The sequence below is a fragment of the Papio anubis genome, chromosome 6 (genome assembly GCF_008728515.1).
Source record: "Papio anubis isolate 15944 chromosome 6, Panubis1.0, whole genome shotgun sequence".
Lineage (NCBI taxonomy): Eukaryota > Metazoa > Chordata > Mammalia > Primates > Cercopithecidae > Papio > Papio anubis.
Genome location: NC_044981.1, coordinates 4,416,294 through 4,429,986, shown reverse-complemented (window position 1 = coordinate 4,429,986; position 13,693 = coordinate 4,416,294). Strand labels below are relative to the sequence as shown.

The window sequence follows — 13,693 nt, the reverse complement described above, 5'->3', positions numbered from 1 at the left end:
CATTGTCTTCTATGCGGGGACCCATCCCAGTTAGACTCCTTTATAGGGTTGCTTTCACCACTCTTCATAGAATACGACAGCCAGCAAAATGCCTTGCGGTGGGCACTGAACACATATTTGTCAAATAAATGTGCATTCCTCACTAAAAAGGCTTCGCTTTCTAAAGATTGTATTCAGTACTTTCCACAGCTTCCCTCTCGCATTATGGGTGACATTTTCAAAGTGCAACGCCAAGTCAGAGACTCCACTTTCTTAGGCATACGGGAAGGATGGGAAGGTGCCTGTTGTGTGACCCTAGCAATTGTTGGGGGTGGAAAAAGAAGAAGGAGAGACTGTGTTCACCTTACTAGAGGATGGGGAGACCAGAAGTAATTCACCAGGACAGCAGAAATGGTGGAGTTTAGCATGGTGGTGGTGGCTGCCTTGTACACTACTGAGAAATGATCCCACAAACCACCTTTGGGATGAGTGGGGAAGTCTTCAGTTCCCTGCATGAGAGAGACACTCTTGCCCAGCCAGCTTCCTCCAGGTGACGTGGAATGCCAGGTTTGGGATTTTCATATGCTGCTTCTGCCAGCTCAGCCGAGTCCTCCCTAAGAACAGGGCATCTAAGGCACACCCACTCCCCAACCCTGCCAAATGTCTGCTCTTGAAATAATCTGTTTGCAATTTCATTCCACATTTCTCCTGATTTTCCCTCCTCTTCCCTAACTTCTCCTCTCTGAACACTGTGACATAGAGCAAAGTGGGTCTCAAGAAATGGTCTAATCCTACTATGCTCCAGAAACAGTGGTGTGCTGGTAGATGTTTAACAACCAGATCTCCAGGAGAAAAAAAGCTCTGATTTGTAGTGTTTGTTGATTTCCATGGTGCAAATGCTGCCACCATGGCTGATTTCAACCTACCACCCTCCGTCACTGCACACAGAGTTGGGAAGAGATGCACACAGTTGACTCTGGAAGGCCAGTGTCAGCTGACTGCAGCGCAGCACTGTGACCTCCATTTGAAGAGGCCCCACGAGGCAGTCTTTAAGCTGGACACTGGAGGTGCTAGCGGAGCCAGTCACAGCTGCAGATTCGGTTTTCTGGAAGCAGGTCCTGAGATGGAGTTTGGGGAGGAAGTAGCACTGGGCTGAGGGAGAAGCCAAACTGTGACCCCGTCCTCTAAGGGCCTCGAAGCTAACCTTTGTGCTCCTTCAGTCTCAGGACATGGGCTCCTCTGGGAGAGGTGCAGCTGAGGCAGACGCTGTAGGAGCTGGCAAGAGGAGGCTGCCTAATGACCACATGCCCCACGCCTGGACAAGAAGTCCTGCTTCAAAGAGAGAGCTGGGTGGCACTTCACACTGTCAGCCATGTCCAGATACACCCAAGTCGGGGTGTGGAGCCCCTGTCGGAGCTTTCAGCGTAGTCCTGACCACCTGTACCTGTCGTTCGTCACCTGTAGCCTTGCTCCTCACCTGGTCCCTGCCTGTCCAAGTGCCCAGCTTTGCTTGCAGTTTCCAAGTCTCTAGCTCATCCTACTCACCGCTGAAGGTCCTGGCAGGCTCTCTCCTGAATCCCACCCCGGTTAGACTCCACTTTGTTTGCCCAGGCTGGACATTTCTGCCTGCATCCTCGGGGCATCTGACCTCAGTGCTTGGGCCTTGCTCCTTGGTGCTGACAGCTTGTGGTGAGACCACCCTGCTGGGCAGACAGGCTGGGATGCCTGGGCATAGGGCTCACTCCCCAGGGCCCCCGCTGGCTCTGGGTTGGACGCTGGCTCCAGGCAGGATGCACGGTCTGCTTTGTGCGCAGGTGGGGTGGACAAAGGTGGCAACCGCACCTCCTCAAACCAGACTGAGGAGAATGAGTGGAGCTGGTCTACCGTGGGAGGCGGAAGTGACCTCACAGCTCCTGCAGGCTCCTCTCTTCATGTACTTACAAGGACACTACAACGCAGAGTAAATATGCAGCTGGTTAGGAGCAGAGCTGGGAATAGAGCCCCGCCCAGAGCCCTTTTTATACATCCTTCTCCATGACTGAATTACAGTCCTTTCTTTTCCCCTTCCTCAAGACAGTTTTGTGTTTAGAAACGGCCTCATTGGCAGATTTTCTATTCTCCTTGGTTAGCTAATCGGAACACTCAGCCCCATTCTGGCAGGTGGCCTCTCTGTTTGAGGAATTATCTTGCCTGCCAACTGGGTGCTGGATTTACATGCTAGCTGGGCCGCAGGGAAATCAGCTGGAATAGCTATCGGGCTCATTCATCTCAGGCTTGTCAGCCTCCAGGCCAGATGTGCCTGGTGTGGGTGCTTTCTGCCCTCACAGGGCTTGTCCTGGGACCTCAGCCCCAGCCTCCAGGGAAGCAGACCCTCAGGGCCTTGCTGATGAGCTTCAACACTGGCCCAAGGCTCCCGTGGCTCTTATTTCCACTTTATCCTCTGTGAGTGCATTTTTTTTTTTTTTTTTTTTTTTGAGACGGAGTCTTGTTCTTTCACCAGGCTGGAGTGCTGTGGTGCGATCTTGGCTCACTGCAACCTCTGCCTCCCGGCTTCAAGTGATTCCCCTGCCTCAGCCTTCCAAGTAGCTGGGACTACAGGCATGCACCATCACGCCCGGCTAATTTTTTGTATTTTAGTAGAGACGGGGTTTCACCATGTTGGCCAGGATGGTCTCGATCTCCTGACCTCGTGATCCACCCGCCTCGGCCTCCTAAAGTGCTGGGATTACAGGCATTGAGCCACCGCGTCTGGTTGTGCATTCTTTTTTATTATTATATAAAAAAAATTTCTGGTGTGACAGAGTCTCACTCTGTCGCCCAGGCTGGAGTGCAGTGGTGCAATCATGGCTCACTGGCCTCAAGTGATCCTCCCAACTCAGCCTGGCCTCAAGTGATCCTCCCAACTCAGCCTCTGAAGTAGCTGGGACTACAGCTGTGCAGCACCATGCTTGGCTAATTTTTTTATTTTGTAGAGACAGGGTCTTGCCATGTTGTGCAGACTGGTCTTGAACTCCTGCCTCAGCCTCCCAAAGTGCTGGGATTCCAAGTGTGGGCCACCATGCCTGGCCATTGCACTCTGTTAGCAAATATTGTATCTAAAAGAATGGTGTCATCCTGTTCTACTCTTTTAACGTGATCCTTTAGCATACATTTAGTTATTTACTTTTCAAAACTTTCTAGCTTTTATCTGTAATTGTTAGTTTCCTTCTGTTTTCTGTTATTTCAGAGTACCTTTGTTACCTTTATAATTTATTCTCTCTGCTAATTTTAGTCATATTATTGAACTGATTTCCCCCGTAAATGCTGAGCCAGAGGTCTAGGCTCCATGGTGGATGGGGTGGAGACGTATCAGCTGCGGGGGCAGTTTCTGTCCTAAGCAAGGAGCTGGGGAGAGCCTGGGCTTCACTCAGCTGTAGGATACCCCTTTCTGGCCCTCTTTCATGGAATTCTCTTTCTCTCCTTGGGTGAATATTTTGATTCAAAGACAGCTAGCACGGAAGAGTAGGCAAAGCTCCTGTAACCTACCCAGAGTGGGTATAAAATAGCTACATACCAAAATTAGGGCACGGAAGGGAGGTGGTGTGTGCTGTCAAATTAGAAGCACTGTGGAAACAAGGAAGGCCAGGGGAAAGCTAGAAAGGTGTTTTATTGCAGGGGACGTAACCAAACAGGAAGTTGCTTTCTTCCCACCAAAATGAGGGGGTCATATATTTCCCCTCCTGCTGCAAAATCAGAGACCAGATCAGAGCTTCAGGCTCACAGCCACAAAGCCAAGAGCATGAATAGAGAGGGAAGCCATTTCCCAGCTGACGAGCAGCTGTTGCCTGAACACTGAGGAGCCGGCGGCTGGAGGGAAGGAAAAGCATTGTGCATTTCAACAGCATGTGGGGGCTTGCTTTACCCAGAGTCTAGAATTGTAGCTGATGGAAATGCTGCACTGACAAACAGAGCTTTGAAGACTGGCAGACAATGGGATGAAGGATTCTTTGTGACTGGTATTAAAAAATCCAAAGAAGCATGAGACAGACGGAAAGGATCGATGTATCCAAGCCAAACGAAGAGACGTTGACCGCAGCCAGGTCCATTTTCCTAGTGAGGAGGAATTGACAGTAACAGAACTCCGTTGTGCAGAAAGTGTAGCTCCATATGTGAAGAATTTTGCTCAGTTAACTCTTTACTCAACTGTACATGCACAGGTTCAGTCGTGCTTAGTGAATTCTTTGGCCAAAGAACCTGTATTAATTTGCTACGGTTGTCATGACAAAGTACCACAGACGGGTACTTGAACAACAGAGATTTATTTTCTCACAGTGCTGGAGGCTGGAAGTCTGAGATCGAGCAGAAGGCAGGGCTGGTTTCTCCTGAGGCCTCTGTCCTTGGGTTGTAGGGGCCATCTTCTCCCTGTGTTTTCACTGGTCTTCCCTCTGTGTGCATCTGTGTCCTCATCTCCTCTTCCTGAAAGGACACCAGTCGTATTGGATCCGGGCACGTTTTAATGACTTCATTGTAATTTAACTACCTCTTTGAAGACCCTGTCTGCAAATACAGTCACATTCTGGGAAGCTGGAGGTTAGTTAGGACTTCAGTCTATGAATTTGAAGGGACACAATTCGGCCCCGTTTCAGATCCCTTCCTGGTATTGTTGAGGATGGACGTCTGGTCAGGCTATGCCCAGGCAACAATTTCTGCCACGATCCTGGAGTGCAGGCTGTGCACAGCAGATAGACAATGCCCCCTTAAAGAATACTACCTTATTAAGGCTTACTCCTTTAGGAACTAACTGCATGAAGCTGGACACACCAATGGACACAAGGCCCAAATTCCTCAAATTTGGAAAGTGGTCCTGTCTTAGTGATAGCACGATAGGACGACGGTTCTTAGGCTTCCCACTACCCAGTCCCTCAGTGAGGACATACGTGGTCCAAAATGCATTGTCTCCATTCTCTGACCTCAAATCCATATTCTATGTGAACGTTTGTCGCATTTAACTATGCAATTCTTTGCTCAGAGGCTGGATTTTCCATGCCCAGGGCTGACGTCTGCGAGTGTAGTGGAGCACCTAGGCATAACTGGATGATGAAAACGAAGTGGCAGGTCTTGCTAGATGGAGCTCCGACATCCATTCTCTGCTCACCAGCTAGCAGAGCCCTAATTTTATTTGGGTTTAGGAATATGTCCAGCTTAAAAAGCTGTACGTCTCATCCTCGCATTCCAGGTAAGAATGATGATGCAATACAGTTCTGGCCAATGAGGTAGGAACAGGGATGAGGAGGTGGGCTTCCAGGTTTCAGGAAAGTTTATAGAGAGCTCAGGCAGTCCGTTCCATTTGCTTGTTGCCCTTTCTCCTTATTCCTGTCTAGAACAGGGATGTGATGGCTGGAGTACCAGCAGCCACCTTGTAAGCATGGACGTGAAGATGTTAGAGTGGTGATCTAGACAGAAGCTGGGTTCCTCATGACCTTGGGGAACTGCCACACCAGCTCTGGCCTGCCCTCCTTTGAATTCTCTTCACATGAGGGGGAAAAAACAAGCCCTCAGGGCCACTGGCCTCTCCAATGGCTCAGCCTAGAGAACAGTTGTGATGGCCCTTCCTGGCATAGGTCACCCAGTGGCTCTGTGAACCCCTGTTTTATTTAAGCCACTATTTGGGGTTTCTATTACCCACCACCAAACCTTATTATTTAACTGATGCAGGTGGGTTGCAATTATTAGAATCATTCTATTATTCTCCCTAGATACAGGTACAGGACCTTCTGAAAATCTCCGTGAAAGCCTCCTTTAGATATAAGCTCCCCCTCTACCCATCAGAAAAGCAGATGAGAGGACTTGGGTACACCTGGATTCACATATGCTCTCATCATTTATCAGGTGTGTGACTTTGGACAAAATTTTTCAGCTCTCTGAGCCTTGCTCTCTTGTGTGCCATTATATAGCATTGTTGGGCTGATTTAGTGAAAGAATGTATGTAAAGCACCCGGCTTGGACCCTTACACCCTTGTACACAGTGCTTGGCACATGGCCCTCCTGCTCTTAGGACATTACTTATCCCTGCAGAGGAAGACTCAAGTCCAGGTGTCCAGCTTACTCTTTCCACAGATGCAAGTCTTCCTGGATCTCTCGCTGGCTGCCTGTAGGACATTTCTGGTTAGCTCTCCTGTTGGCCTCTTCAAGCCTGGTCCCCAACCACCCTCTCTCTGATGATGCCACTGTCTGTCCTATCTCTCGTTCTCATGCCTATTGGCTTCACTCACCGTACCATGCCACAGTACACCACGCTATGCCATGCCATGTCACCCCTGCTTCTAGTGGTTTCCAAAGCACTTCGGAAGGGGAATCATCCAGGAGATGTGAAGTTGTGTAGAGATGCAGTTGAAGCCAGCACCCTCGGGGCCAAGAGAACATGCTGATGCAATGCTTGGGGCTGCCTTTCTACCCTTTGACTGCGGAAACCCTCCAGAGTGGCTCAGGAGTGCACTTTGATGTAGGGTCTGGCCCAGGGGGAGCTCATTGGCCAAGGCAGGGAGGGGCAGGAAGGTCTGCAGGCAGTGAGGACTGGGCTCTGGGTGGGCTGCAGCAGACACTCAAGTCAAATTTAGAAACCAACTGTCATGTGTCCACCAGGCCAAGTAGGAAAGGATTTTTCCACACCTGAGTCTGGAAAGTGCGGGCTTCAGTGCCTTTCTCCAGTTGCATGAAGCAGAACTTTCCCTAAGTTCTGGGGCAGCGGCAGCCCAGGGCAGGCAGAGAGAGACGCTCGCCCCTCATTCAGTGAACCACAGCTCACCTCGTAGAAAGGAACTCCACAGCAAACAGGAACCCTGTCTTCAGAACTTCCTGATATACAACAAAGGGAGGACGACGGGACAGGCTTCCGGGGGTCCCGGCAACAGGCTGGCGCGTGAAGGCACTTATCATGCGCCTTCACCATGTCACAGCTGGTGCAGGGAGCCCCAGGGAAAAGCAGGGGCACTCCTTCCTGGAATGGAGCGGCAGCTCCCGCTGGGCCCTCTCGCCACGCCCCCTCGTTCTACTCTGGACCTAACTGGAGCGTTTCTCTGTGCGTGGTTTCCTTCCTAGAGCTGCTAGCAAAGCATTCCAGAAGTGCACTCGCAAAACTGTGTGTGTGGTGGGGTTGTGCATGAGTGTGAGTGCACGAGAGTGTGAATGTGCGTGTGAACATGAGTGTGCGTGAGAGCATGAGTGTGAGAGTGGAAGTGAGCGTGTGTGAGCATGTGAATGTGATGGATGAGTGCAAATGTGAGTGTGAGTACGAGCATGTGTGAGTGTGAGTGTGAATATATGTGTGATTGTGCATCCTCTTATTTCTGGCTCTGCTGACCCTCTTGGCCTCTTCCTTCTGTGTGGTGCCATTATCCATGGGCTTCATTTCATCTCTGGTGACGGAGTCCCTCTGTTGGCATCTACAGGTGAATTTTGGGCTGGAGGTGTTTTCCCAATCCCAGCAGTGCTGAGACCTGCAGAGTTCTGGGCAGGTGTGGTGGTCTGTCCAGCCATGCTGTTGTGGCAGCCCTTTGGACTCTGGCGCCTGCTCCCAATGGTCTTCTTCAGGGTCCCCATGATCACCCAGTTTCCAAGGCCAATGAGCTTAGTCATAACTTGTCTCCACCCCTGCTGCGGCAACCTTCACTTGTGATCTCTTCATCAGCTTATCTCTTGAATGAAGATGTTGCCAAAGCATTTGTCCTCATTTTTCTGTCTTTACACTAGTGCTCCTCAAGCTTTTACAAACCCATGCCTCTAATAAAAAATAAAGCAAATATGGATTTAAAAATATATTGGAACAATGGCTGTGGTATCAAACTATATGCATTCCCTGCCCCCCGATCTCTGGCCTGCAAAACATTGTACTGTGTCGTCTGAGGGGTGTGTACTCATTTTCTTCTTCTGTGCTGTGCTACATTTCCAGAATCACTGCTCAGAACTCTCAGACAGGGAAATCTTACTTGGAGATAATGGATGTCGTAAGCCTAAGTTCAGAATAAAGTAAACCAGGGTTCACATATGCCTCCATCATTTGTCAGCTGTATGATCTAGGACAAAGTACTCCAGCTCTCTGAGCCTCACTTTCTCGAGTGTGCTGTCATGCAGGTTGTTAAGAGGTTTTAGTGAGAGATGTATGTGAAGCACCTGGACCCTTGTACACAGTGTTCAGCACATCACATGTCCCTCCAGAGGAAGACTCAAGTCCACACGTCCAGGGCTTGCTCTTCCCTGGAATGCATTTCTTTCTGTATCTATCTTTGGCTGCTTCAGGACATTTCTGGTTAGCTCTCCTGTTGGTCCTTTTAGTTCAGTCCCCAACCATGCTCTCGAAGCCACAGTCCATCCTATCTCTGGTTCTCCTGTCTATCAGCTCCACTTACCATACTATGCCATGCCATGGACGATGTCACGCCATAGTACGCCACACCACATCAGACCACACGACCCTAGACTACATTATGCCATGCCAGAGCATGCCACACCATGCCACACTAGACTATACCATACCACACCCTGCCACGCCATACCATGCCATGCCATGCCACAGCATAGCTGGTGCAGACAATTGTCCCAGACTCAGCCCTGTTCATTCTTGGGACTCTGACTCTGTTTTCCAGTGTCCATCCTGGCCTCTGTCCCCTTTGGTTGGGTTAACCTATTTGAACTCCATTCTTGGCTTCTAACATAAATGTCCCAGCTCTTCTCCCTCTTTGGAGTTTGGAATTCCCCCCAGTATTCAGGGAAGACACCCCTCCTCAATCCCTGGCTTGTAGAACCTGGGATCATCTTCTGCAGAATGGAGAGATAATCCCTGTTCACCTCTCCATTATTTCTACCTGGGAGAACCACACTTTTTGTAGGAAACAAAAATTTCCCTTCATGTTAATATCTAACTATATGCTAATATAAAACTTTAATATTTAAACTGAATATGTTAGAGTTCAGTGTTTAATTTTAAAAACCTAATGAGTTATTACCTTGACTTTAGTAATGAGGGTTATATTTATAGCTATATACCTACATCTATGTATTTATACACAGGTATACACATATACATTTTTAAGAATCAGGGAATCAATTTCTCTCTCTATAGAATGCTTGTTTGCTTGTTTCCTTCATGTAATAATTATTTTCTCAAAAAACAAAAGCCAACAACAACAGAAAAGTATGATCTACAAGAAAGTTGACCTTTCGGTCACCATCTTGTCATGATTTATGTGTCTAGTTTTCTTCTTCCTCTTAGTACCTATAGCATCTTGACACACACACACACAGTGTCCTTGACTGAATACACTTTGTAAGGAAAACCTTACAAGTTGATGGTGCCTCACAGTTTCTTCCTGACCACTGCAGACCCAGGAGGAGTTGGGGAGTTACTATGATGGTGAAACTGTTTAGCTACTGCACTTGCTATTCCTTTTTCCAAGTATTTATCCAATGATGTCAACTGTGAAGTGGGCAAGCATCACAGTAGACCAAATACAATAAGATGATTCATATACAAATAGAGGTTAAGTGTGTATATAGGTGTGTATTTTTATTATTTGATGTGAACCCAGCATTTTATGTGTGCTTTACTATAGTGGCAACTAGCATTTACTAAGAACAAGGGTCCAAGAGGCTGTTTGCTGGCATAATTCCCAGGAAGAGGTTCTGGGAGGGACCGTGTTCAGAAACAGCACTGCATGTGACTATTTTCCACGTTACCTTTTCTTGAAATCTTCAGAGTCATCTGCAACTCCTCTCTCCCCTTTTCATTCATCCTTTTTTTTTTAGTGAGAAGTTCAAAGTTGGTCGGGAAGAGATGTGCCATGGAGAAAGTCAATAATCCCTCTTGAGGGAGGTTTTGCAGAAGAGGGATTGTTGAGCTGAATCTTGAAGGGTGATGGAGAGTGTGATGGTTAATACTGAGTGTCAACTTGATTAGACTGAAGGATGCAAAATATTGTTCCTGGGTGTGTCTGTGAGGGTGTTGCCAAAAGAGATGAACATTTGAGCCAGTGGACTGGGAAAGACAGACCAACTCTTAATCTGGGTGGACACCATCTAATCAGCTGCCAGCATGGCCAGAATAAAAAGCAGACAGAAGAATGTGAAAAGACTAGACAGGCCTAGCCTCCCAGCCTACATCTTTCTCCCATGCTGGACACTTCCTGCCTTCAAACATTGGACTCCAAGTTCTTCAGCTTTGGGACTCAGATTGGCTTCCTTGCTCCTCAGCTTGCAGATGGCCTATCATGGGACCTTGTGATCGTGTGAATTAATACTCCTTAATAAACTCCCCTTTATATATACATCTATCCTATTAGTTCTGTCCCTCTAGAGAACTTGGACTAACACAGAGAGCTTGGCAAACTGGGTAGGCATAGTGTGAAGAAGGTCTTCCTCATTTACAATGCAAATAGTAATTAAAGATACCCTTCCTCTTTTTTTTTCTTGGAGTCGCTTCTTGGATTTGCTCTATTTCTTCCTTATCCATGACTGCCCTAGTTCAGGCAGGAGGGTCATTCCTTAACCTTGGGCTACAGCCTGCGTACTCACTTCCCTGACCCTTGGTGCATCCTGTACCTCCCTCAGCATCTCACACAGTCTCTTGTGTCTCACAGTGTTTACCAGATAAAGTATAGGCTAAATAAGTCATCATGAAATGCTGTCCCCCTGTTTCTCTCTGTGGTCTATGATGTACAGGATGATATCTATGCTCTGTATTTCTGGCATTCAGTGTCTTCTACCTTCTTACCCTAACCTGTGTTTCCCATTACTTTTTTGAACCAGCTCTCCATCCCTGCCAAACAGGTCTGCTTACTGTCTCTTCAATTCACACAGAAAGGTGTGACCTTTGTTCATATACTTCTGATTTCTCTGGAACTATCCTGATCCTTTTTGGATTTTGTTTTTTCATAAGGTTTTGGGGTCATTAATTTTTTCTTTTCTTTTTTTTTTTTTTTTGAGTCTCTGTTGCCTAGGCTGGAGTACAATGTCACAATCTGGGCTCACTGATACCTCTGCCTCCCAGGTTCAAGTGATTCTCCTGCCTCAGCCTCCCCAGTAGCTTGGATTACAGGTGCCAGTCACCATGCCTGGCTTTTTTAAATTTATTTTTATTTTTAGTATAGACGGGGTTTCACCATGTTGGCCAAGCTGGTCTAGAAATCCTGACCTCAAGTGATCCGCCTGCCTTGGCCTCCCAAAGTGTTGGGATTACAGGCGTGAGTCACTGCGCCCAGCCCATTAATATTTTTAAATTGACAGATAAATAATTGTATATATTTATTGTGTGCAACATGTTGTTTTGAAGTATGTGTATATTGTGACATGGCTAAATGGAGCTAACTAATGTATGCATTACCTCACCTACTTATGCTTTTTGTGGTGAGATGTAACTTGATCTTAAACGACCTTCAAGACTCAGCTCAAGGTCTCTCACCTCCACAGACCTGAAACCTAGTTTTCTTTCTTTCATTTCTAATCTTCTGGTTTCTCCAAATGGCTTCCTTTCTTAAACTCCTAATTTGTGTTATTTGTGAATTCACTTTGCAATTCATCATTTCTGTCTTGTAAGTAGATTTTATGTTTGCCTTGTCATGGCGTGAACATATTTCAATGTGTATTAGTATAATAGAAAGTTTGTAAGCTCCCTGAGAGCAACAATTTTGTACTTATTTGTATGCCCTAGACCAGTGTTATTCATGCTGCTGTGCAGATCAGTGTCGATCAGCACGCAAGATCTGAAATGAGAACACAGCAAGAGAGAATAAGAGTTGAGTAATGCTCCTAGTGACAGGACATTGGCATGGCATCCAAGCATGTGTCATGGGTTTTCTTTTATTAAACAGGGAATGGACCAGATTGAGTGCTGCTGAATTCTTGTGGTGAGTCCTATCTGGTGCAGACTGCATACAAGTCACTCATAGTAGGGCCACACATCACACCGCATGGATTGGGAAAGATAGCAGCTGCACCTTCACCTTAGACAGTTTGTCCAGCAGCACCTGTAGAGTGGAACCCTGCATGCTGCACGTGCTCCCAAGGTGCTAGTGGATTGATAAACACTATAGATATGGACATGTTAATAGCTGTGTTTTTCTTTTCTATCCCTCTATAAAAATCAGAAGTATTAATCTAGTTGCAATGCAAATTCAATTCATGTTAGGTATGCAACCCAGATGTTACCTGGGCTACCCTGACCCTTAAGAACAAAATAGGCCTGGCTTATGGTTCTCCAATTATGGAGAATCAGAGGTCTTCCTCGAGATTTTTTTTTTCAGATGGAGTCTTGCTCTATTGCCCAGGCTTGAGTGCAGTGGCATGATCTTGGCTCACTGCAACCTCTGCCTTCTGGGTTCAAGTGATTCTCCCTGTCTCAGCTTCCCTAGAAGCTGGGATTATGGCACCCACCACCATGCCCAGCTAATTTTTGTAGAGATAGATAGGGTTTCACCATGTTGGCCAGGTTGGTCTCGAACTCTTGACCTCAGGTGATCCGCCTGCCTTGGCCTCCCAAAGTGCTGGAATTACAGGTGTAAGCTACCTTACCCGACTCTTCCTCGAGATTTATGGAAGGCTTTGGTATGGGTTTTCCTGCCCATGTCTTCTCCGGCTCACAGGGGACCTTACTTCTACATCGCACCATGTCATGCTCCCCATTGCCTTGACCCAGATGGGGAGTTCAGCCATTTCATTCATTTTCACAACTCCCCTTGCTCTGAGGTAGGGGGAAAAAAAAAAAAAAAACAAACCTCACTAAAGCTTTTGTGTGGATAACAGACTTTACCGAAGTTTGGGGGAGACAGACCAAGTTTTGTTCCACAGAAGTATCATATTAAAAAACTCATCAGTCAAGCTTTTCACCACTTCTCATGCTTCCGGATGCTATTCAAGGGTCGAACTTCCTGGCCCTTCCCTTGTGCCCTCATCTTGGTCTCCTGTGGCTGACATAATCCATTCCTCCACCCGTTCCTGAGTCAGGCCCTCGACGAATGCTTTAATTTCCTCCTCAGGATGCTAGTGCAGCCATCGTCACTCATTGCCTAGATAATGAAATCTGAGGCTGTATTAGTCAATCTGAAACTCTTAAAATCATTCTGACATTCTTTCCACATTTTGGCAATGTGCGCCGACTGTTCATGGGACTGTGGTCCTCTAAGAAAGCATCAATCCACACCTCACACTCCTTTCTGCTTCTGGGAGCGAATGCTGCCAGTGCAGTGATACATGGAAGTGAGATGCAAGCATGATTGGCTCCATTTACCACCCAGAGCCCCCTTCCCCATCCCATTACATTCCTATATAAGAATGGGGTAGAGTGATTTTCCTCCATTATACATATGAAAATCACCTGTCTTAAATGACTGCGGACTCAACTGCTCCTTTCCAAGGTGGGAATTCTCTTTGTCGCTCACTCACTGGTGGTTAACATCCATGGGCTCGTGGAGAAAGAGAGAGACAGTCCGTGGTGGCTTCATGTGCAGTGTAGTCTGAAGCTTTTTGACTCTGGAGGTCACTCTGTCTTGCTATGTTCTGTGCTTTGACAGTGAAACTGGGTCAATGAAAATTAGACTCACTGGGGCCTTCCCTTATTCTCTGGGGGCTGCTTTTCCTGCCTATTATCCATCACATTGATTTCTTGTTGCGAGACTCGTCTCTGTTATGTTTTCAGTAGCTAAGAGCCAGTGATGCTGCCAATTGTGGCATTGTCAGAGAATCCAGG

General features: G+C 47.2%; 1 long non-coding RNA gene across 1 annotated transcript; it reads right to left on the bottom strand.

Moving 5' to 3' along the window:
• Positions 1-12,738: 12,738 nt before the first annotated feature.
• Positions 12,739-13,642, bottom strand: LOC103883425. The gene is made up of 2 exons (XR_645651.2): positions 13,322-13,642; positions 12,739-13,013 (listed from the first exon to the last, which is right to left on the bottom strand). It is a non-coding gene; the product is annotated as an uncharacterized LOC103883425 (long non-coding RNA).
• Between the last annotated feature and the right edge of the window lie 51 nt (positions 13,643-13,693).